The sequence below is a fragment of the Mixophyes fleayi genome, chromosome 12 (genome assembly GCF_038048845.1).
Source record: "Mixophyes fleayi isolate aMixFle1 chromosome 12, aMixFle1.hap1, whole genome shotgun sequence".
Lineage (NCBI taxonomy): Eukaryota > Metazoa > Chordata > Amphibia > Anura > Limnodynastidae > Mixophyes > Mixophyes fleayi.
The window spans coordinates 7,890,675-7,915,822 of record NC_134413.1 but is presented as its reverse complement, the minus strand read 5'-3'; the positions used below and the strand labels follow the sequence as shown (position 1 = coordinate 7,915,822).

The window sequence follows — 25,148 nt, the reverse complement described above, 5'->3', positions numbered from 1 at the left end:
GAACCTCGCTGACTTCCCTGTGTGAGTTTGGCCGATTTAGAGCTTTTAGATCTCCTTGAGATCCAGCCCCGAAACTACCAGATGAGTGTGATTTGATCCACCAAATTTCTGGCCACAGATCTGGTCATTCGTGGTCAGGGTGCAGAAGTTTACCTGTAATGAGACGACCCGAGACAGCCGACTCAGGTTTTGAAGGTCAACTTAATATAGGGATTAAATTTAAAAATGCCAATGTCTTTACTGCAAACATCTTTACTTGCTGTCTTATCTTGTTGGTATATCTAACAATGATAAAAGGGGCAATCTTATGTGAGGGGGGTACAAGTAGATTGACCCCCCCCTTTGTACCTTGTACAGTTAAAAACTTGTACGCCCTCATTTATTTGAACAGCCCCACTAATCCCGCAGCGCTGTACAGAGAACTCATTCACATCAGTCCCTGAGAAGAGAGAGAGACTAGGGTCAATTTTGACAGCAGCCAATTAACATAGCAGTATGTTTTTGGAGTGTGGCAGGAAACCGGAGCACCCGGAGGAAACCCACGCAAACACAGGGAGAACATACAAACTCCACACAGATAAGGCCATGGTCGGGAATTGAACTTATGACCCCAGCGCTGCGGCAGACCTCAGCGCTGAGGCAGAAGTGCTAACCACTGAGCCACCGTGCTGTCCATCACACTTCATCTCACTTTGAGAGTAGACACTGCCTCCCATGTTGAGTCCACATGCAATGATTTGTGACCAAATTGAACTCCTGAATGTATTGGAAACTTAAGGCTGTTGTCACACAAGCAATTTTGCTACTGTGCTCATTACTTAGTGAATCAAGATTACTCAGGACTAATGAAAACGCACTCGGATTAAATCCTAAGGGGTGTACAAAATCTGCCCCTGTGTATGTACCTTTATACTGATAGAAGAGGAATTTGTGCTGTCCTGGAACTGACCAGCAATAACAAAGCAAAGTGTATATTGTATAAGATAAAAATGCACTATTATTGCAGTGTTAAAGGTAAATATGACTAAACGCAGCAATGATTGCTTCCCATTCAGCTGCTTAATAATTTCCTCTCTCTCTCCTATGTGTCATTTACATACCTTAAACTCAATAATGTTTCTGTCACCAGCCAAGCTTGTGATTCATATTCATGAAGCCAACCTATGCGGACACTTGTCTTCTAAATTAAGAGCACAAAGCAAACTGCTGAGCCGCATAATTATCCGCAAAACGCAAATGAGCGACATACAGAAGTATTGTCCTTCTGCCACTGAGCATTTCAAAGTTTCCCACAAGAGGTGTAGTCACATTGTTGCACAACAAACCCATTGACTCATTTATGGTTAAGAGCAATTTAGCTGCTATCTCACCATATAAGTGAGAATCATTGTCAGTGGGATCTGCAAGAGGGACAGGCAAACAGCCTAATCTGTATTGTCCTTTGGGAGGGTTTGTTTACTGAAAACATCATTACTGCAGGATCTTTCATCAGAAGACCCCACAGTGTCTGACATCAGCAGCCGGAGGGACGAGGCAATCTTGTAACACACACAGAAACATTTTTATGCAATATACTGTAGCTTGCTGCTGGGGCAATAACATATTTTCCAGCATGGCGGACTTGGAATAAATAATGTGAATCACACTTATCTTAATGCTTTACCTGCAGCGTTCCGATTTCCACTCTGAATATTTCACATGGTCAAAAGACCCCAAGAACATGCGTATAAATAGGTGGATCTTCAAATAAGAGTGATTATAATGCCCAGCATACAGATGTTATTATAAATTTTGAAGCACCAGGTTCAGGGTGGGACCTCAGGATCCATTACTGAGCCCCAGGACTAAGTGGCATGCTTAACATTAAGAAAATGCATGAGGAATGTAATAGTATTTATAAAACTATTTTGCAGTATTTGCATGCACAATCATATTTCTTTCAAGGAGAATGCCCTATCATCATCATCAGCTATTTATATAGCACCACTAATTTCCGCAGCGCTGTACAGAGAACTCATTCACATCAGTCCCTGCCCCATTGGAGCTTACAGTCTAAATCCCCTAACATACACACACGCAGACCCTATGTGGTTCTAATGGCTTTTGAAATAGAGCTATGTTTTTTCATCACCATCAGCATGGCTGTCTGGCGTTTAGGAGCTATGATTTGTTTCGTTTTTGAATTAAGGAGCGCTGGGGCTATAGAGACAGTGGCGGAACTAGCATTGGCGCAGAAGGTGCGGGGCCCATGGAGAAAATGGTGCCCACTGCATGGGGAACTAGCGAGCTGTGGGCCCCGGTTCCCTGCTCCCCACTTCCCTGCTCCGGGGCCTACAACGCACTAGTTCCACCTCTGCATAAAGAAATACATTTATGATGTTTTGTACGAAAAGTGATCAAATCAAATGAGTGAACTCACATCTGACACAGTCAATGACCGCTTAGACAAAGTGGCCTAGCAACAAAGAATCACGTTTAATATATACATATAGAAATAGTAACTGAACTTCACCGTTGCTTCTTTGGAAAATGTATTTGTAATATTTAATGTTTTGCGGTGATGCCCCCTCTTCAGTGGTGCAAACTGATAAGGATAATATAAGTCATTGAGAAGCTCCATGAACATAAAAAGGTCTGTGATGTTATACAGGTCAAGGATTTCTGAGGTAGAGTCTAATATCCATAGTAATTTACAGTAGGGGTGCGGCATCCCTAATACACACATTTTCCTAATGAACATTGAAGCAATGACATCAGAACTCACTTTTTATACAGATAATATATAGAAGAGTTATATTATTATATATCTCCCTATCAATGGGAGTTCAGTAGATCACCAGCAATTAAAATATTGGGTTTAATTGGATACAACAGTGCAACAATTTATACAAGATGCTCTTATTACTAACCTACCTCTCACATCGATGCTCACTGGCCGCGCTTCCCACATATCAGCGACATTAAATATTCTTGACGTTGTAAAAGACAGATGATTGTTGTCATCGCTGTTCTACGGAGAGAAGGAGAAAGGTCCGTTAATGTTTTGCTTTCTAAGAATTAGCAAAAGTGTTATAATCTGAGGTCGATGAGACGACACAGACTTTACCACATATTAATAATACTGGTTCATAGCAACTTGTATGTTGAGAATAACAGTAACACAATAGTCAAAGAGACAATGATTCCACCTGTGATTTAGAGCAGTTGTCTATCTACGTTACTTGTCCAGCATTGTCTCACTACTGACACCTCCACTGTTACCTGTTTCTAGACGTGAACCGCACTAGTAAGGTACAAAGAGGACTACCCCATTACAACCAGCGAGAAAGGGCACAATGAGAGAAGGGAGTTCATGTAAGAAATGATTAAGAGGAACACATTACAAATTACAGCTGTTTATTTGGTAATAAGGCCAAACAAATGCAGTTTGGGGTCTGTTTCTGGATGTATGCAAAATATATTGATATTTTTTTTATTTTTTTTTAAATAACTTTGTACTGAATCATTTTGAGAAGGGTTAGGGAAGTGAGCGTACAGGACAGTGAAGAAGTGTGGGGATAGTGAAAGTGGGGTTACATCATTGTCACCGGAGGTCATCAACTGGTTACGAGTATAAGTAGATATTGAAAGGCAAAATAAATATTCCCATTAGAGCAGCCGCTTAAGGGAGGGGTGAGGTGTCAGTGGGTTAGGAAGATGGAAGGGGGTCCATGAGTGGGAGGAGCGAAGGAGTAGGGGAGGAGTCACCCTCTCACCGATGCAGTCCAATGGGCATGGAAGCAAATTTATCAGCCTATTGTAAAGGGGAAAAAAATGCATGTAGCCCAGTGATCCAGCCCAAGGTAGCCCACTATGGAACCAGCCTGAGGGGCACAAGCCCCCCAGCCAGCCTTGCCAGTGGGCGGGGCTATAAGCTGAATCTGAGAAGTGGGGGTGCCCCAAATTGCAACAGCCAAACTAAAGCAAATTAACTGCCATATTTTCCTAACGATAGAAGCGAGCGGGGGCAGTTCTGGATTTTTCTTACAATAAGCTATCATCATCAACAGTCCAGGGTTTAAGGACATCCTTGCATTACAGATAATTTAATAAGTGTCCCAGTCATTTGACCACCTTTGACTGTAAAGTCAGGCTAGAGGACTGGAGCTAGAAAATGGTCAGTGTCGTGCAGGTTACTGACTTTATAAACTGCAATCTATTAGTACAAAAGATAAAAAAGAATTTGCTTCAAAAAATGAATGATGAACTTATGAATAGAGCGAGTTTACCAACCAATACATTTATTACATGTTGCAGAGTAACACAGCCAATGGAGTGTCCACCTTTGTATAATTTCGGATATTTCCGTATGCTCCCACCACTGTTACCAGATTGTATCCGTACCCCACCGCTGGCTGGCAGAAGAGGAGAACACTGGCAGACCCCGATAGCACTGGATTGAGGTGTATACATGATGGGGTGCGATCCTTAAATAACATGGGATACACCTCTGAAAATTATTCTAAATACAATTCTGGTATTGTCTGACAAATATGGCAAAATGAGACCCCAAATATGGAAGATATATTAGCAGCTTGTAGCAATAAGAGAATTTCTGTGCACACATAGGGGAAATCACACACAAATACCAAGTATTCATTTTATGTTGCACCACATGTTTCTGTCTTTTTATCAGATACCATTAATATGATATAAACAGCTGGGTGTATTTGTACTTTCACGCATTGATAATTTATTGGTTCACGGGCAACGGGTTCAGTCTTGATTAAACCCGAGATGAAGTATGATCCGTAAATGCTGTTGGTTTTGGACAGCGTTATGTCTTCTCACTTAAACATGTTAAGTTTATGTATGAAAAATCCCCTGTGGAAATTTTGGTGCCAAGAACTGAAACCTATAACATCTGTCAAAGAAAAAAAATATCTGCACAAGATGGCTAAATGCAATATTGTTCATGTATTATGTATTCTGTTACAAGCTCTCAGCAAACAAATGTCCCGGTTGATTATTGCTGATGCATTTCATAGCACACTCCTACCCTTATTGGTTAAATCGAATTATGGATCTCGCTGTTCAGTATTTGGATAGATACCGCGCCCGCAGTCAGGCTGAAAGAGAGTGCTCTGACCTTACAGGGCAACTAAGCCCAAGATGTAATATTCCTACTTATGAAACAGACAGTTTTACCTCTACTTTCCCATGTAGCTTTATTAGACAGGAAGTTGTGATACAGTATTTGCAAATAGCAACAATGTTTCCCACCAAAAACTTAAGTTGATGACTAAACAGACTATGAAATGCGCCAGTGGCAACAAAGATTATTGTAAATCTACTGTGACAGTGGTATGTTTGAATATATTAATCTGCAATTGTCAATTCTGTAACCTTAACGACTTAGAACAATCAGTCAGACCCTATTATCATCCCCCATTCCAGAGTGATGCAAGACAGAGGAATTCCAGCTTCTCAGACATGCCACCTTCCAGCAAGGGGATGGGACAGAAAGGTTTTTTAAATACCTTGCTTTTTTTTTTTTAATTCAGGACATATTTTTTAAAAGGGGAGATTTCATGTAAAGAAATATAACAATTTCTAGAAAATGTCACATCCAGGTCAGATGACGTAATCCAGATCATGCTATGAACATAACAGTGATACAAGAAGTGGGCATAACTTCACTAAGAAAGACATTTTGGGGGGGTTAACTATGAGAGAGGGCCGCTAACTAGACAACTCTGAGCTTATTTTTCCTCGCACCTCTGTGAGCGGAGATTTCAGACCAGACATCACTGCATTGTCTCTTCATGGGATGTTACCCCTTAAGTGTGTGTATTTTTTCACTTTTAATTTAGGGTGTGCGCACATGGATGCTTTACATGCCCCTAGAGTCATGTGGAACATCTTATTATTGAAAAATAAGTAACGAAAATAAAAAGTATACAATGTCTTTTCTTTGGCTTTTGACTAAGATCAAGTGTAGTATCTGTTCTTATCAGGGGGTAGTCTGTGGGACGTCTGAAGTAGACAGGCCAACTTGGTCTACTGGGCAGAGAGTGGGGGGGGTTGCGTTGAAATCCCGGGACTAAAAGTGCCCCCGAAGTGGTGACCCAGGGTTCTATAAATCACCATGCTGAGGTGATTATAAGGCACTTTCTAACATTTGACCCCTGTGCCAGCGGACGACTCACTGTGAAGTGGGGGGGGGGGGGGGGGGGGGGAACGGGGTAGGTCTGAAGACCCTTGCTCCCTAGGAGACCTTTTGGTATTGGGATTTGGAGACAGAAAGGGCCCATCCTCTCCTAGGAGGACATGAACCTTTTTGCACCCCTTTGTTTTTGCATTAGGAGCACTAGCATAAAGGCAGGGTCTAATACCCCCACTGTTTGCAGCGTACTCGCCCTTTCTTGGGAGGTTAACTGTCCATTCTCCAGGGATCAACAGCCTGGAGAACCTTCAATGAATCCAGCGAGCTGCGGTGCAGTCAGTGTTCTAGATACACTCACTACACAGTAAACAGGACATAAGGATTGTAGCGCTCTAAGGTCCGCAGTGACAGTATCATGCGTGAACGCTGACAGCTATGCACCGTATCCATTCACCTTTTGATCCCCGGAGAACGGACTGTTAACTGGCCAAAGCAGTGCAGAGTACAACAGCGTAATGTCCACTGTTCACGCCAGATAGGGGGAGGGGGCTAAATTATTACATAACAAAATTAATTGATAGAGTTTCTTTTTTAACCAGAACCCCTCTAATCTATGTCAGATTGAAGTTTCTCAGTGAATAGGACGAAGGTCCTCGTCTGAGGGAACTGTACAGGTTTCTATTCCTGTAATGGCAAGCGGTAGACAGCAGGTCAAATGACATCTGGGTAGATCACACAGACTAGTAAACTTTGATGTAAACATGTAAATTCTTGTCTGTTTCAAAAGCTAATAGGACTTTCAAAGCTTTTCATGAAGGGGTTAATTAATCCATTTGTTACGTAATCCGCTTCTTCAGAGTTTACACAGGGAAATTTGTTTATGAAAAAAAAAACGAAAGTTAAAAGGGCAACGAAACCTTTACACCGAAATGTTCATGTGGGCGGGACAGAGGTTACATGTTCAGGTTCTGTCTTATTGGACCCTAATCTTCTAGACCTGACAATCAGGTGCCCCTAAAGCAGCAACAGAGGGCACACAGTAGACAAGAGACCTGCAGCTGTAGCCTTCATCCCAGGGAACCACTCTTTTACTTTCATTTAATGAGTCATAACCAGTTGCTTCCAAGAATAATAAAATATTGTAATAGACCCGACAGAAACCTATATGGAAATATGCAAATAGAAATTTGTGGGCCCCATAGCAATATTTTGATTGGGGAATCATGATCTGCCCAATGGTGAAAAAGTCCCACATACAGATTGGCCATTGACAGGGCAGACGGGCCCCCTCGGTTGTGGACCCCATAGAAACTGCAAACATGCCTCTACGGTAGTTACACCTTGTCTCTATGTTCTCTAATGCTGGATACGCACAGCAATATTCTGTTTTCAGGCATTCGTCATTAGAGAATTCATCTTAAAACAATTTGTATTCCATTTTATTTTGAAAAGTTGTGAATAGACACTCAATACAGAACCACTCAAATGTAATAAATGACATGAATACAGTTGTACGTGGGTACATCAGTGTAGAATACTGAGTGTGTGCAATGGACATACAAGGTAGAAAGATGGTGGACATACATCAGACAAGGAAAAGACTCAGGAGAGCTCACATTATAAAGGGAGGGGGTGATGAGAGACAGTAGGAGTAAATTGGACAGATCAATCTAGGCAGTGGTAATGTTCAAGCTACAGCTGGTAGGGGCACTGACAGAGGACAGCAACGGTCATTAGACTGTGAATGAAGGAAGTATGAGAGACAGGTTTAAGGAGCAGTGGATGGCAGTGCAGGATTCAGTGAGGTGACCAGGCGGCAGGGACTGCCCAGAGAGGCCGGTGTGTGCAGGGAAGGTGTAGCCTTGGGGACATTAAATGGTAGGCATCCGGGCCGCAGCTGGTATTACAGAATATGATGGCACAACAGGGGACAAGCCGGGGAAGAGCAGGAGGAGTGGTGTTCCTGGGAGGGCCCAAGTTGGTATAGTTACCAAACAGATGGTATTGTCGCTGGTTTCAAGGGCGCGGCCCAATGGTAATGTCACTGGTTTCACGCCTATGATGATGTTGCTGGTTTCAGGATGTGTCACTTAGGATCTAGGTGTGGTGTGGACTGGGAGCATCAGTCTGGTGCTCAGGACCCGACTTACCATCTGTGCAGATGGTGGAGATAGTGGTACATGTAGAGGTAATGCCCATTGACTACAGGCTGCCACAAAAACCTAGATGGGTGAAGGTCTCAGTGACGGATGGCAGTGGCAGAGTTGAGGAGAATGAGGTGTTCATTAAAAAGATGCAACTCACCTTGCAGTAGGAGGCAGGATCCTGAAGAGCGGAGTTGATCAGGGCCACAGGGAGGGAGAGGTACTAGGGTCTCGGCAGCAGGAACTTTATGGTTGTCGGGGCAGGAGTAGGCTCCATATGCAAAGTGCCAATTGAGGAGGTGGACAACAGTGCGCTCGGACAGCAGCACAGCCGACTCAATGGAGGGAGCCATCAAAGCAGCATCCCATAGTGCAGGAAGAGTGGAAGAAGCCCTAATGTACGGCCAGGTGGGAGGACCAGCCCAAAGCTGCAGCCCATGCCATCAGCGACAGACTGGATTGCAATCCAGAGAAAAGGACCTGCTTGAAGGTAGGCAGAGTGGATGGCCAACGGAGGTCAGTGGACAGCTGAGCAGGGCCTGGGCACCCTGGATGATTACAGATGATGGTAGATATTGGGCCCCAGTGGAGACCTCACCAGGGCATGTCTGCTCAGCCTATGGGGGACACACATGGCTAGTTACACCCCTGACAATTACCATATACACACATGCTGCAGACCACACTGATCAACATAAGTTTACCAACGCGATCCAACTTTTTGAAACAATTTTGATAAGAAACAAAAATTATTTTTTTTATTTCACCCACCGCCCTCGACCATGATGAATCTTGCACCAGCTAAAAGCTGCAGTCTTCAGATCTCATCCTGGACTTCTGCGCCTTCATGTTGCAGATTTTGAAAGATGGTTCTGTAAGATCCATGCAGCATATTCATGGAGGTCAGTACTGTCTCTGCCAATGGCTGCAAAACAATCAACCTAATTACTAAGTCTTTGTTTTTAAAATTAGAGGGCCAGGAATATGCTACGTCTTGTCTATGCTTTTCTGGGGGGAGTGGCATGGAATTCTGAAGAGATGAGACGGGGAAGGGGCTAGAATTCATATAACATCATCATAACATGATATCAACCGAAGGAAATTGTGTAAATCTTTACTGAGGAAATACATGGTTCAAAAAAGTTGCAAAAGAAAAACAGTTTTGTCGTATTTATACATCTATGAACCTATTCTGTAAAATGATATTATATATATATATATATATATATATACACCCCTGCCCACCACAATCAGCAGTGCTATAAACCAGAGCTTAAAACACATCCCACTAACAGACGGTACCACTACCACAACAATATACATTAGAGCTTTAGACAGAGCAAAAGAGCTATAGACGAACAATAGCAAAACGAGCTATAATCAACCGCTTATGACATAAGCAATTACGTATATTGTTGGTACTATATCTGTGTTCTCCACCCCCCCCACACACCCCTTTCTTTCTCCACCCCAGGGTGCGCCACAGCACAGACAACGAAACAAGCAACAAGCTCGGGAACTGGAACACCCGGAGATTCCGTAACGGCAGCACCAACCCCAAAAATACTCCCATCAAGCGCAGACGTCCAAGGTAAGCTCTCCCAAAAGAGCCCCTGCCACCTTTTCCTGAACTGTCTTTATAGCCTATTTTTAAATCTACCTGATCATTGTTTCAGGGTCTCTGGGTTAATGGGATGTGCTCTCCTATTATGTTTTACTGACGGAGAATGTACGGGTATGGTTTCAATGTAGCAAAGTGCAAACACCGAATTCCATGGTGAGTATTGTGTAACACATGAAAATAAAACCCAGTATCTGTGTTTAAAGGAACTCGTAGGAGAAAGCCACAAGCAGCCTGAACATTCCAAGATGATAATTAAATCCAGAGGTCTACTCTGATACATTAAATAGGACGACCATCCTCACATGGCATCCAGGACCACGGGAAGTTTTCTACTTCGGATGAAAGAATGTGCCAGCCAGTGACATCCAGTGGAAACACTGAAGAATATGGAAAAACTCTACATTCTTTTTTTTTTTGTGCGTCTGGAATGAGACATTAAAACTTGGTTCAGCTTCACTCTGGATGATACCTGTGTTCCTGCTTGTCGTTATATTCCTAGTGTTAATTCACTTGTCCATCTGCCACTGAAAGGCCTGATGCCTATTAGGGTTCACTGCAGGAGTTATATTACTCAACGCAACCAAACTGTCCCAGCCCTGTAGCTGTCAAAACATCACTCCAAACTCGTCCAAGGGGTTGTACAAATCAGCGCCAGGCATCATAGCAAAGTTTGGCTAGGGGGCCCGAGTGATTTTGCTCTAGCCCCCCTGGCTCAAAGATTTTTCTGAGCATACCCGGAAGTGGATGCATGACAGAATCTGCTCTTTTCGGAGTGGGGGCTGCAGGAGGGGAGCGTTCTCTGCTACCATATATAAAAGTTCATTCAAGCTGGTCTGATGAGCACACATAACAATGTGCAGTGAGGATGTACAAGATTGAATGTTATTAGTTGAGGGAACCTGTTATCTGAGACTGGTCGTCCTTTAGTAATTGGAGGAAAGGCCAATGGAGGAATGAAATCTCCTTCCCACCTCGGTTGCTGGGGATAGAGTTTGTAAGCTGGGTAATTAATATGTTAATCAGCCCATCTTACATGCTAATTAGACAGTGCCCTGCCTCTCTCTCCTGTCACTCCCTACTCTACGTCGGAGCTCTAGATCAGTGAGGAAGGCTGGCACGGGTCTGTGGGTATGCGGGGGAGGGACCGAGTGCTGCCCAGGGGCAGATTAACATGCGGCGGGTGCTTTTTATCAATTCCTGTTTTAGGTTTACTAAGGGGAGAGAAGAAAGGTTTTCTTTTAGGAATCTTGTGGTAACAGGTTCTCTTTCAATTTAAAAAGCTGCTACCAAAAATATATATTTGAACAGTTCCAGAACTGAACTCATGTTACCGTTTGTCTAAGGTAATTATTTTCTGTACTGATCTAACGATCAGGGCTCCATAATTCACATGACTGGGGCCCGACTAGTTTCCGACAGTGATACTTTTTGGGTATTTGACCTCCATTCTTTTTAAAAGAATTGTTTTAGGTGACCGTATACTGTGCAGGGCGTTGGTTTGGCCTAGTTGCCGATATGGCCACACGCATGCAGAACCAGGCTGTTCACATCTCTAACCGTTAGGTGATTGCACACACATGCGCCAATGTGATTATCAGCCAATATCATTTTCCGGCCAACCCAATAAAGTATGATTGGGATTATTGGGGTTTGATCAGCAGAATGATTATTTAAAAGCCACTTTGTTTGAAAATGATTTAGTCAACTGGATCGTAGCAACTTGTGGCCAGCATGCCGGAATTAAAATAATCAAAACCAGTGGTCGAAGTGGAAATTTAGAAGGGACTGTATGGAGAATGTAATAGGAATGTAAGTGACTGGAATGTGCTAGTGTTACAATGAAGGCAGTAGGAAGTGGCGGTATGACGTACCACCGTATACACCCCACTTCCACCACTGATCGCAATGCTATAACTTCTGCTACTTTGGACTTGGTGAGTCTTTGCAGACCTGATAGCTTGGTCTTCACTGTTTTATATATATGATGAATATAGAATATAATTTTAACTCTTTACATTAATTAATGCTTTATTATGACACTAATGACTAATAAAGCTGTCATATCCTCGTTATATTTTTTTTTATGTTCTGGCTGTTTTCTTATCCAATGGCCACTTGTAAAATAAGACATATGTGATCTTTTTCCACTAATCATCATCATCATTATTTATATAGCGCCAGCAAATTCCGTAGAGCTTTACAATTGAGTATTGAATTTACAAATCACACTAACAAAATTTACTTACAAAATCAGTAACCATGAATTCTATCATGGTGGGATAGAGACCATTTATTTATTTGGTATATAAAAAACACATCATCATAATAATAATAATAATAATAATAATAATAATAATAATAGATGCTAGAAAAGATCTGCAATTCTGCATTTGCGCTAGATTTGGTGTCAAATTAAATAGGCTTTTATGTGTTTTAGCATGTGATACAATGTCATGTAGTCCAAAAGTGTAAATTATGACATTCTGCTACTTTATAAACTTCTGTCCCTAACGCTTTGCCTGGTCTAGTTCCCAATGGTCAGTGCAAGGATTCATGTGGATATCTTTGGTTTTTGATCTCTGAAATGCATATTCCTGATCCGAGGCATCTTAAACATGCCGGAAGGGCTGATATTTGTCTTACAAGTTAAGTCTCGGAGCTTTCATTATGCACCATGAGCTTATTTTAAAAATGTCTGGACACATTCTGTATTTCCTGCAGGCAAGTTTTGGTGAAATGACAACAGAATTGTCAGTGGGTAACTGATTACCTTATCAGTCTCTAATTGTATCCATCTAGATCTTTAACTCTACAAGAAATGGCATTTAAGCCATGAGAACACCCAGGATCATGCCTAGGGCTCAGCTCGTTCCCCTCACAGAGCAATCTCGGGGTATTAGCAGACAGAATGAGCTGGGTGGTACAGCTGTGATAAGACAGTTAGGTCAGTTCCAAATCTGCAATAAACATTTTTGCTTTTTTTTGCCCAGGAAATCCAATAACAATTTAGAGCTTTGTGCTGTCCAGTTTTCTCTTTTTAACCAGTTCGGGTACAAGTGTGATCCTTTTTTCATGGTTTATCTGCAAATATATTTGAATCTCTAAGATGCTTTTTGGTACCAGTGCATTGTCATACTGTGTGGTTGTTTTTTCTATGCCTTGATACTTAACGTACCTGTTACAAAGGGGTCTATTTACTAACGGGAGAGCAAAAACATGGAGAAGCCTATTTAAGAAAGACTGCGTTGGTACACTTACAGCTATACTCTTATCGCCAATCTCAGGATGGTAAAAGCAAAGATAAACAATAGAATAAATTATTCATTTAAAAAAAAAAACACATTTTTTTCTAATTAAAGTACAGCATAATGAATACTATATTTTTCAAAACATTTTCAAACATTTTTTTTTTTTACTATTTTTTTACATTAAAGTGGAACGGATAACTGATTTTCTACCACTGCAATAAGCGGTGATAGAAAATAATTGCTATTAATGCATATTGATAAATAGAGGCCTTAGAAACAGTGGAAGCAGCCATTTCATAGGCGAAGCCACTGTTCACGAGAATCAGAGTATCAAATCACTAGAAACCAGTGACACCACAGAGCCATGAGGTACAAAGTGCCTCATAGATGATACTGGTTTGTTGGAGATGACAGACTGCGTTCAAAGTCATGTAACTTTCCTAATATAGGCTGCATTTCCATAATTTCAACTCATTCTACAAAGTAGCTGCTTCCACTGTGTGTATGCAACTGGTACACTTTACACAAACATGCCAGTGACAATGTAGCCTTTGAACAGAATGCTTTCGGAGAACTGTTTATAAATATCAGTACGGGACAGTAGCTAATGTTGGAGACAGAGACCTGGGAAAGCAATATTTATTCAGCATATTTTTATTATTTGCTAATTTGTCTCATACCTGCCAATATATGAATGGGACAAATCTAGTAATATGAGAAGTCCTAATCCATTAGCCCCGGCCAAGAGGCAGCTGTGGAGGAGCTCAGAGCGGGACCCAGAGTACGAAGCGGAGAGGGGTCTCTTCAAACATACCAGGCCCCCCAAACAGCAGTGGAGCTGCCAATAAAGTTATTAATATGTGACAATGACGTGAGTAGGGTGCAGAAAAAAATAAAATGTTTTTAGAAATAAATTTAAAAAAATAATAATAAAGTAGTAAAAATAAAATGATATATATAAATAAATCCCATCCCCTAAGTATTGCTCTGAACACTAGTTTTGGTGCAAAATATAATGCTACAAAATATTCTTACCACCAGAGATGGTGCTGAATGGTTGCTTATGTCCCCAGCTATGGCACTGCACATTAATCTTCAGATTACTCTTGGCGCCAGCATTGGCTCTGCGCATTAGTCTTGGCGCCATCTTTGGTTCTGCGCATTAGTCTTGGCGCCAGCTTGGGCTCTGCGCATTAGTCTTGGCGCCAGCTTGGGCTCTGCGCATTAGTCTTGGCGCCAGCTTGGGCTCTGCGCATTAGTCTTGGCGTCTGACAGCAGCTACACCTGGAAGTTGCTGTCGCCACCAGCTCAGGGAACATACAGCAAGCCAGGCTCTGGGAGACAATGCCAGTAATAAAACTATTCTGGTTTAAACTAGTATTCCCACCCATTACAGGTTCACTCATGACTAGAGATAAGAACTTCTTGCAAATTGTTTTGGAACATGAACTATCCTACACATAGGAATTTCAGGTTTCAGATAAATAAAGCCATGTTATTTATCAACAGAAAATTGTGAAAAACAAAGTAATTTACAGAAAATAAATAGTGTGCAAAGCTGCAGAAAAATGTTGGAATAAATATATATATAAAACAATAACAAATTTTGCCCGTCATATATAAATAATGTCCCAATAATTATGTTTTTGCCCCCCTTTCTTTCTTGACCTGATGTAATCCAATGGTATAATGGTAATCTATATGGGAAAGACAAAAAACCCTGCACAGAATGGACGGACGACTCCAGAGGAGCATGCAAACCCCAAATTAATTAAGCCCCAGTGAGCCCTCTGTTCAGCCAGCCAATCACAGATAAGAGACCACTCCTGATTGTCTGCAAACCACAAAATGAAAACTCAATCTACATCTGATGTGTGGTGATTTGCCAACAGCTTATTAAATTGCCCCTTAGTAAATTTCCAACCTAAAAGTGGTCTTGTAGAATTATTACAAGACCATTGTTTCTAACACAGAATGTAACAATGCTAAAATTGGACCAATAGCTACAAACTCTGGACATGGTTCTATACAAGATGGACCTTCAAGCCCAGAATCTCAATAACCTCATGAACTAACCTACCCAAAACCAAACTCAACAAGGAACACTGGAAAATATGTGCCGTAAAAATTAAGCTAAACAAAACGTAATGAGCTTAAATACAAATTATAGCACAATGTTCTTAGAGTGACTTTCAATGCTTGGGGAAAAAAAACCTAATTAATCTACTTTTTATGTATCAAAACCTTGCAACAGCTGCAAGAGGCCAAACTATTTCTGTTTCCCTTTAACTATACACAGGTAAAAGTTGATTTACACTTTTAGAAGAAAAAGTGTGCTAAATTACTTCACTAATCAAGGTAATTTAAGACTTGCTAAGTCATTAAACTCAATTTAGTTCTTGACGTGATGTAAAGTATAGGGTGTAGTCTTCTTTGAACTAGTTGACATAAGTAAATAAAAATAATTTGGAATCCTGTAATCTAAAATTATATAACGTTTTTGGTGGTGATTGTAGTGTGTTAAAGGGAACCATTTGAAGAATCTTAATGTAGATTGGTTTCTACAATCCAGATGTAATTGGCTTCCAAAATGGCATTCAGCAATCTGCGTTTCAGGGCTATTATGTTAGTAGTACAGTGCAATAGTTCTACATCAGCGAATCTACACTTCAGTCACAAACCCCATCACATCTAACTCCCACTGTCCCCAATACTAATAGCAACCGCGCACGGTCTGATATGGTCACCTCGCTTGAGCGCCAGGATTGTTTGGGTGGTCAAACTGGACAGACCCAGCTTTTTGGGTCTTGGGCCAAGTTGTCTGTGAGTATGATTGGTAGAGGGCTGAAGACACAGGCTGTCAGATATCACCTACTACCAGGAAAATGACCCAATCGCTTTTCAGTGGGGTCATTACTGGACATGGTGATTGTTTTGGGGCTACACTGACTGACTACACAGCCAACAATATATTGCTATGTTGGCTCTGATGGTGTTCCTCAATGCTGAAACGGCCTTCGATAGGGTCTCTTGGCCCTTTATGAGAGCCACCCTTGCTACTATGGGTTTCCGTGGGTGATTCTTATGCGTTCTGGCGTCCCTCTATTTTAATCCTTAAGCTAGCGTTCTCGCCAACGGCGCTGCCTCACCTCCTTTCACTATTGCAAACGGTACCAGACAAGGTTTCCCCCTCTCCACGCTGCTCTTTGCCCTGTTAAAGGACCCATTGGACTCCTGCATCCGCAACAATCCAACCATCACTGGGATTCAAGCCAGCTCTACAGGACTACTTCAACGAGGCTGTGGGTTGACATCGAAGCCAATGTTCTACATTGGCTTTCTCCCTACACCTTCCTGTGGATATCTATTAAACATCCCCCTCTCTGCTCCCACCAACTACCCGATTCTCTTTCCAGATCTGGGACTACAGCACCTGTGCATTTCAACCTCTGAACAACCCTATTATTATGTTCCCCTTGTGGGACAACCCAGCCTTTACCCAAGGGCTACAGCACCCTACCTTCAAACACTGGTCCTGACAGGGCCTCAATTTTCTACCAACTATGCGATTTTTACCCGAATTTGCGGACTGTTTCCACCAATATCTCCAGCTACGCCACCTCTACCTCTCCATCTCCACATTAAAGCGGACGTCTTCCCTGGCTCCATTTAAGGTTTTATTGGCTCCTAGATGTGACTGATTGTCACTTAAGCTCTACAATATTTTTCTCCACCCACGTGAAAAGAAAAGCAGAAGAAGAAACTCATGTATAGGTAAAGGTTATCTGTTTATATCTATACAGGAGTTGACTTCGGCTAAATACATTGACTGTACGATGACACTGGGATTTAAGACCTTGGTTTGAGTGGACTCCTCGTGACCTTGGTCAAGTTGCTTTGTATCTCTGTCCCCTCGCTGTCTTATTTAGTGCAATCTGATGGTACATGCCATTTTCAACCATAATAATAAAGCTTTCTAGTTTGCCTAAAGGCCAGAGCTGTCCGATGAGGCCAAACACGTGTTACCGAATTGGATCTTGCGTAGATTTGTCCGTGAAAGTTTTTCCTCGAGAGTAGTTTAAGGCATATTAAATCTGCCCTTTACAATACATTTACAACTAAGGTTACATGTTGATGCTGGCTTCACACTGGATATATTTCTGTTTCAATAAATATTATCACCGATAGGTGAAAGGGCTTATACAGACATTAAGAATATTTATATGTTTTTCTTACAGCCAGAAAGATGCACAAACACACCTGTTACTGAAAGCAATGTTTCAACATGTAATTGCACACATGCATCGGGCTGCACGGCCCGATAGTAATTGAGTGGAACGTGTCGGATCCGTATTGAATGTACAAGCGCAAATAGAACGTATATGCATTCCATCGCCATTCAGGTGGGTTCTGATTGAATGCCTTTGTGTACATACCCTAAGTAAATTAGGTTTAGTTTGTTTATTAACAACAGAAGCCGGTCAGCTTATTTTGGTTTGTTTTAATTCCTGAGCTATGAAAAAAACACAAGCAGAAGAAACAAGTAGTTAATTCCTCTAACATTTAAATGTGGATGCTGAGCAGTGTGAGGGAAAGTTGCCTGACTATACACAGCTGTGTGGAGAAGACTGAAAAAAAAATACATATTTGCAAGCACATTACAAAGTTTACTCTGGAATTTCACCTGTGTTTTTGGAAAAAAAATGTTCAAAGGAGAGATGGACGCAAATTCCTAGGAGAGTAATTAGAATTCTTAAAGAACAGCACTGAAATGTCTCTCTTGTTTGTTTACTGGAAACGAGGTTTTATGGAAAATATGCTTCATAATGTGATACTGGTCATGTTTTCACTTCAATTCCTCCCTATTAAATGTTTTGTTGAATATTTTATAGTGCGGATTTCCAACTATTCTATTTGGAATTTGGAACAGATTTTATAGAGAGATTTGTGATGTTCTCTTAAATTGTCTTCGTTCTTGCAGCTATTCAGTGATTTCTGATAAGTGTTAAATCCAGATATGCAAACTGGGGTGGACTGGGAATTTAAAGTGGCCTTTGAAAAAAATACTAAAAGTGCTTCATGTAGGCGGGACCAGCATAAAAGTAGGCGGGGTCAAACAAAGGTCTTCTAGTAGTGTAAAAGAAAAAAAAATGAAGTACATTGCCCTTGGCTAACTGTACCCAAAAATGTAAGTTGCCCCAGGCATGGTGAGCATATGCTTCACCATATCAATGCCCTCTTCTCAGGGGGCGGGGGGGGATTTTCAAACATAAAAAATACATACTTTTAAAAATAACTGTGTTTACTTGTAAACCCTAGCATCACCAATTCAACATATAGTCTTTTGTTTGAAATAAAACAAAACAAATACTCCCATGAAAAAGCAGGTATTATACTTTTTTATTCATCATAATTGGCCTAGTACTAGTGATAGATATATATTATACAAAGAGCATCCTAGGGACCGGTATACAATACGGAGAGCATCCTAGTGACATAAAATACAGAGAGAATCCTATGGACCGCTACACAACACAGAAAGCATTCTAGTAACCGCCATACAATACAGAGGGCATTCTAGTGACCGCCATACGATACAGAGGACACTCTAGTGACTGATAAACAACATAGAGACCAACTTAATATTCTTATTTTAATTTAAATACAATACAAAGAATATCCAATTGACCGATATATAACAGAGAGCTTTCTAGTGATCGATATACAATGCAGAATACATCCAATTGACGGATAACACACAATACACGACAGAGTGATTTACAAAGCCACAGAGCTACTTACCTGCCCGAGGTACCTGAACCCAGTTGACTTTACGCTCTAATTTAACCGCTTGTCATTGCCTCTCCCTCTTCTTTTCCTCCTCATTGTTCCTTTTCCTTCCCGATACTGAACTGAATCAGTGTGCCGAGCCCTGATTGGAGGAATTTGTGCTGAGCCCTGTTAGGAGGAGCTCAGCATATATACTCAGGGACTGGGGGCGGAGAGGGGGGGCAGATCAGTCCATAGCTGATCTTTGGACATGTAATACGGAGACTGATCCCTAGGGAGGAGCCATCCACCAGGGAGCAGACTCAGGAGGAGACCAGGGCTGATCAGGGCAGGCACTAGCCTATTAGAGGGCGGTTGCGATCTGACCGGGTCGCTGTAGGATAAAAATAATAAAGCCCATATGAAGGTTTTAGCTCTTAATTTAAAAACAAAACATCAAACGGCCCCATGAGCTGCTGGACAACTCCCAGTGAGGCCTATGCCCAGTCGACCCATTTATGTAAATATGGGGGGAAAACGCAGCACTGAAGCACAAATAACATTGTTTGCGTGGATGTACTTCTCTTAAACAGGTTGGTGCATGGCTTAGCATCTGAGAAGGTGCAAACGTTTGCTCCTTCTGAAGGTTGCAAGCTGGGTGGGTCACCTGCAATTATTACTAAATGCAGGATAGGAGCAGGAAAGAGTCTCATTTTACACCAATATGCAAAATCAAGATTTCATGTTGTGGATGAGGGATCTGAATGTGCTTCATGGCAGCTGCCTGTACTTTCATATTACTCCCTTCTAATCAGGTGCACATTACACACCACACTCAACAAGTATTTTTATGCACCCAGATTCCAGTGGAGAAAAATACAATTCAAGTAGTGATACATGAAATAAAAACAGTGTCCATTTCCTCTTATTCCCATAACTGAATTACCAGTACTACTAGTAGTATTTTATGAGAAAACTGGAAATGAATTAAGAGCACTTTGATCACTGTTCGTTAATAATCCACAATGTCAGAAGAATCTGGGGCCTATTTATGAAGCCCTGAACCATATGGAAAATGTTTTTTGAGCATAGTTTAGGCATTTTTAAGTAAAATGTTAATTTAAGAAAAGCCTAATGCAGGAGATATCGGAGCTTGATCCAGATGGCGCTAGCCATTCAATCCTATGGTGAAAGCATCACAGGAGAGGGATCTTCGGATCCATCTGGCAGCGGTTAGCGCTCTCCCCTGCGCTGTTATATGCAAATGGCAACTACGCACTCCTAGGTCCTCATTAAAAACAAGTCATCGCCAGGTCAGCCTCCTATCGGACGCCATGTTCTGACATGACTTGTATAGTAAATTGTCCCGAAAAGTCATCGTCATTGTTCTGATGACAGATGATAATTAACTGGGCAAAACCTGATCATTCTTACATAGGCCCTGAAGAGAGAGAGAGGTGCTATCACTGCGTTATTGGGAGAGAACGCCAATATCCCTATAATATAAATATATATAATATAAAGTAGGGAGCGCATTATCCCATATATAATGGGGGAAAAAAACAGAGAGGAAAAAAGTAATCAGGACATTTGTAATCAATACATTCTTTTTCTTTAACACCACACGTCTATTGTTTGCTTTGACGCAAATATACATATACTGTGGTTTTACTGTAACCTCGCTTCCAGTTTTGGCATTTGTTATGAGTTAATGATACATTAACACAATCTGTCATTCTTTCAAGAGCCGCGCTCCGATTGGACTGAATTATAGGACAGTGGATGACTGGTCGACAACTCTATTGCACATAAGCGTTGTGATTAGATTTGGAGTCAATACCTAAACCTGCAGCAGTAAGTCTAATAAAATGGACATTGGAAGAGGGAAACTGCGAGATAACAAGGTAAAGTTACAACCAACCCATGCAAGAATATATAGCTGTTGGTGATGAATGCCTCGGGCAATAGGTGTGTAATGAACGGATGACTGGAACAGGGGGCACAGTGCAGTATTAGAGCGAGAATGCAACTCATCTTTGAGCACTAAGGACCCTTAGGATAGGCTACGATAGTCAATAGGCACGTAGTCAATGTACAGTAAGGGCACACGCAGCAGCATCGTCCGATTCATGCTTTGGGCATCTCTACAGGTCAGGTGTAAGTGCCAAGTGATAGAGATGACGGCTGTGTATACAGCTAGAACATGTGTTTGCAATCAACAGCAACTGTAGAAATACATTTTGTGCACAGTAGACATTAATAACATCTTGATAAATGTATTACATTGAAAAAATGGAATTAAAAAAAGAAAATAACAGGTGACAATATTTGAATACTTTTTTTTCCTGTGCGTTCTGAGACTTTATATTCCACATACGTAATGTACGTATCCAGCAGTGTGTTGTGTCTATCTGAGCAGATTGTACCTAGACCCGTATTCAACGACAGACTTCTATTTAGATCCGTTAGTAGTTGAATATTGATGTGCGTATACCCATATTACTTTAGATTTTTTTTTAAAAACGCAGACTATTGCTATATTGAATCAAGCCGTACAGGTTTCATTAAACAAACTCCTTGGCTATTGCCTCCCCTACATTTTGTTTCCCTTTATACATCAGCTTACTCTCTCACTTCCACAATCCTCTTCCCCTTCCCTCCCCCCATAACATTTCCCCATCCACAGTTCTGTACAACCTCCGGTCTCTACTCCTTCATAGCCTAACACATGTTACTGGTATGAGCTGATCCTCATGTGTAGGAGAACTTGACCTTACAGAAATACAGATATGAGATACAGATACAGATATGAGATAGAAAATACATGTGGCTAGTATTAATGACAGAGACTGATGTGAAGGATTCAATATTGTCTATTCAGCACTGCGCAATATGATTGGCGCTATATAAATAATAAGATAATAATAATACAAAATAGACAATGACAAAAATATACAATATTAAAAGACAAGAACAGAGAGCGAGTCTTTTTGAACAAGTATATCACTTATTTTTATCATAGTTATCTTCCTTTTGATCTCTTATCTATCTTTATATCTACTGTATGTGTCAAATACTTAACTCATAACCTTATGTCTCTTGTCTGTCTATATCTATCCCATATATATATATATATATATATATATATATATATATATATATATATATATATATATATATATATATACACATATATACACATACATACACACACAATGTTGAAATAGTTACTAAAAATATATTCAGTGGGAAGATACAAGAGAGATATGAGAAAAATATTGTACAGTAACTGTATGTAACTAGTTATTTTACATGTCTCTCCGTCCTTTTCATGCTAAACAAAACATCTATTACTCGGGACACCTGCGCCCTTTGAAGGTTAAATGAAAGCCACGCCAGGTGAGGATATGTGCAGGCTCCATGCCAACCAACCAAACGTACTTATATTGTTGATAAATGATACTTTAAAGGTTGCAGGTTTGTTGGAACTTGTTTTGGCTAAGCAAGGTCATCATTATGTTCTGGGAACGCCTCGTACTGTTCCTTACATGCAGATCAGACACATCATACATACATGTACTGTACTAAGCACAGACAGAGCGGTGTAGGAAGGTGAGTGATGAGCAGGACTGGAGAGGGACAAGTACTGTGATTCTGTGTCACAAACGGTTTACTTTGTGTCTTTACCTTTATATATATTTCAGATTATTTCTCACCATGAAACAGGATACATTTCTAGACGTTGCTTGCCCTTTAGACACTGTTGTGTAAAGAGCTTGATTATATGACCCCAAGAGCTTGCACTTTTACCATGAAATAACAGGAGTTCCACATTAAATTTCCTTATTAGATGTTGGTATTCCTCACTTATCTATGTCCTTATTTCTCTTCCTTAACCATCCTTCAGTCGCTTTCTCTTTAGCTTGCTCTAATATTACCCTGTCCGCAACGCTCTATTTTTGTACACATTTACGATCTGCACCATTAAAAGTGTTTACACCTCCAGTGGATTTCAATATATTGGGTTATACATGAACTCCTGACAACTTTATTTTCCTTGGACCTGATTCATTAACAAACACAAAACGAGTTTTTTTTTTAAAAAAACGCCTGTATTCCACAAGAAGCGTATGTGAGGATACGTCTGCTGATGAATATGGGTATAGGACCACTCTGCTCTCACAGACAGTACACTGGAGGATACGTCCCATACATATGTGGAATATAAAGTCAAAAATAACACACAGAAAAAAATATTATGTTTATTAATATCGCCATTAATGACAAAACATTAAAAACTAAAAAAAAGTTGGGGGTTTTTCCAACTTTTTTCACTCCATAAAATACATTTGTTAGAAAGTTATTAACGTCACTGTACATACAATACATTGTTACAGTTGCTCCTGATTGCAAACACATGTTATAGCTGCATACACAGACGTCATCACTATCACTCAGCACTTACACCTGACCTGTAGCTGGTGCAAGTGATATAACTAAAAATTACGTACCCTTAAGATGTCCAAAGCTGGAATAGGAAACTGCTGCGTGCGGTCCAACTTGGCACGCCCTTACTATACATTGGCTACGTGCCTACGCCCAGTCTCCTCCCTGTTTCGGACATGAAATCGTAGGCTGTAGGAAGGGTCCTTTGCACTAGAAGATGAATTGGATGTTACTACGTTCTCTGGCGTATACTCCGGTTCTGGACATGCGCAGTTCAATTTTACACAAAAGATGGCACATATCGGCATTTACATTCCTTAATGAATCAGAGCCTTTATGTGCTTTTCAGTCATGTCCTTTTATGAGAAGTCATTGATTGTCCTTGCCCCGGAATACAACACAAATCTGCTCTCTGGATACAATTGTATCCAATGTACAGAGCACAGCTGTACGGTGTCGTATCCCATGGCAACAGCTATAAACACCTCTTCCTGATTACACGAAGACAAGGTTGAATAGCGTAAGCTAATGTAGAAACATTTTATGTAGTATACATTGCAGACGTATACAACACAAAAAGTTATCTGAGAGTAGAAAACCCCTTTAATCTTATTCCATTTCAGCTCTAAAATCCTGATGTAAAGCACAATATACTGTATGAGCTTTGTTTACACTTCCACTACTCTTTTAACATAGAACACCAATATACGTATACATTACAATGTATTGCCAAGCAGCGTTACTCTACATTTGAATTATAAACAGGAATTTACACTCACTAGTAGAATCCATCATGTGAATGAGACACCCCACTATAAGTGCACCCCTTGTACTGGATGACTATTATATACAGCGAGAGTCCACTAAGTAATGACAACAACAAAATAAAGGCTATGTTCTGCAGAAAAGGAACGGTGAGGGTTTGAGATGCACAAATTTAAGATGCATTATACTTTTGAAAAACCAAAACCTAGATTTAAATATTATTTTGTAGTTTCAGTTTATGATAGATGTTTCCCATCTCTAATACTATTCTGAGGGACTTTCCCTAATCAGCCACCATTCCAGTCCCTCTTATCTCTTTATTGGTCTGGTACTACCCAGTCTCGTTGTATTAGTGTTTGTTCCCAATTGTAAAGCGTTACAGAATATGCCTGTGCTATAAATATAAATGTTAATAAACAATTCCAATAAACCGGTTGCTATTTATATTGTACGATTTATCAGTAGATCAGAACTATCAATGTGATTTTCTTATGTCTTCTATTCCACCCACAATCTTCAATTCACAATTATATCCCATCATTACAATGCCTGGTGAACCAAATTAACAGGATACGGTGGAATAGGTTGCTATAAGAGCTTTATACTTGGGACCTAAAAGGAGTTATCAGGTTAGATTTATAGGTTAGGCAAAGTTGAGGTCGCATGGCTGTTTTTAGTTCCAAATGATGGGAGCTCTACCAATATATAACACCAGGCAGGATGATCACTTCCTTTCCTCCCTCTACCAATATATAACACCAGGCAGGATGATCACTTCCTTTCCTCCCTCTACCAATATATAACACCAGGCAGGATGATCACTTCCTTTCCTCCCTCTACCAATATATAACACCAGGCAGGATGATCACTTCCTTTCCTCCCTCTACCAATATATAACGCCAGGCAGGATGATCACTTCCTTTCCTCCCTCTACCAATATATAACACCAGGCAGGATGATCACTTCCTTTCCTCCCTCTACCAATATATAACACCAGGCAGGATGAT

At 40.8% G+C, this 25,148-nt stretch overlaps 1 protein-coding gene across 1 annotated transcript in view; it reads right to left on the bottom strand.

Moving 5' to 3' along the window:
- BMP4 (bone morphogenetic protein 4) overlaps nt 1-25,148 on the bottom strand; it is a 199,360-nt gene that overhangs the window by 18,896 nt on the left and 155,316 nt on the right. Inside the window, exon 3 of the mRNA XM_075193294.1 lies at nt 2,914-3,010. The gene's annotated coding sequence lies outside the window, so the exon portion shown is untranslated. The remainder of the gene's footprint in view (nt 1-2,913; nt 3,011-25,148) is intronic.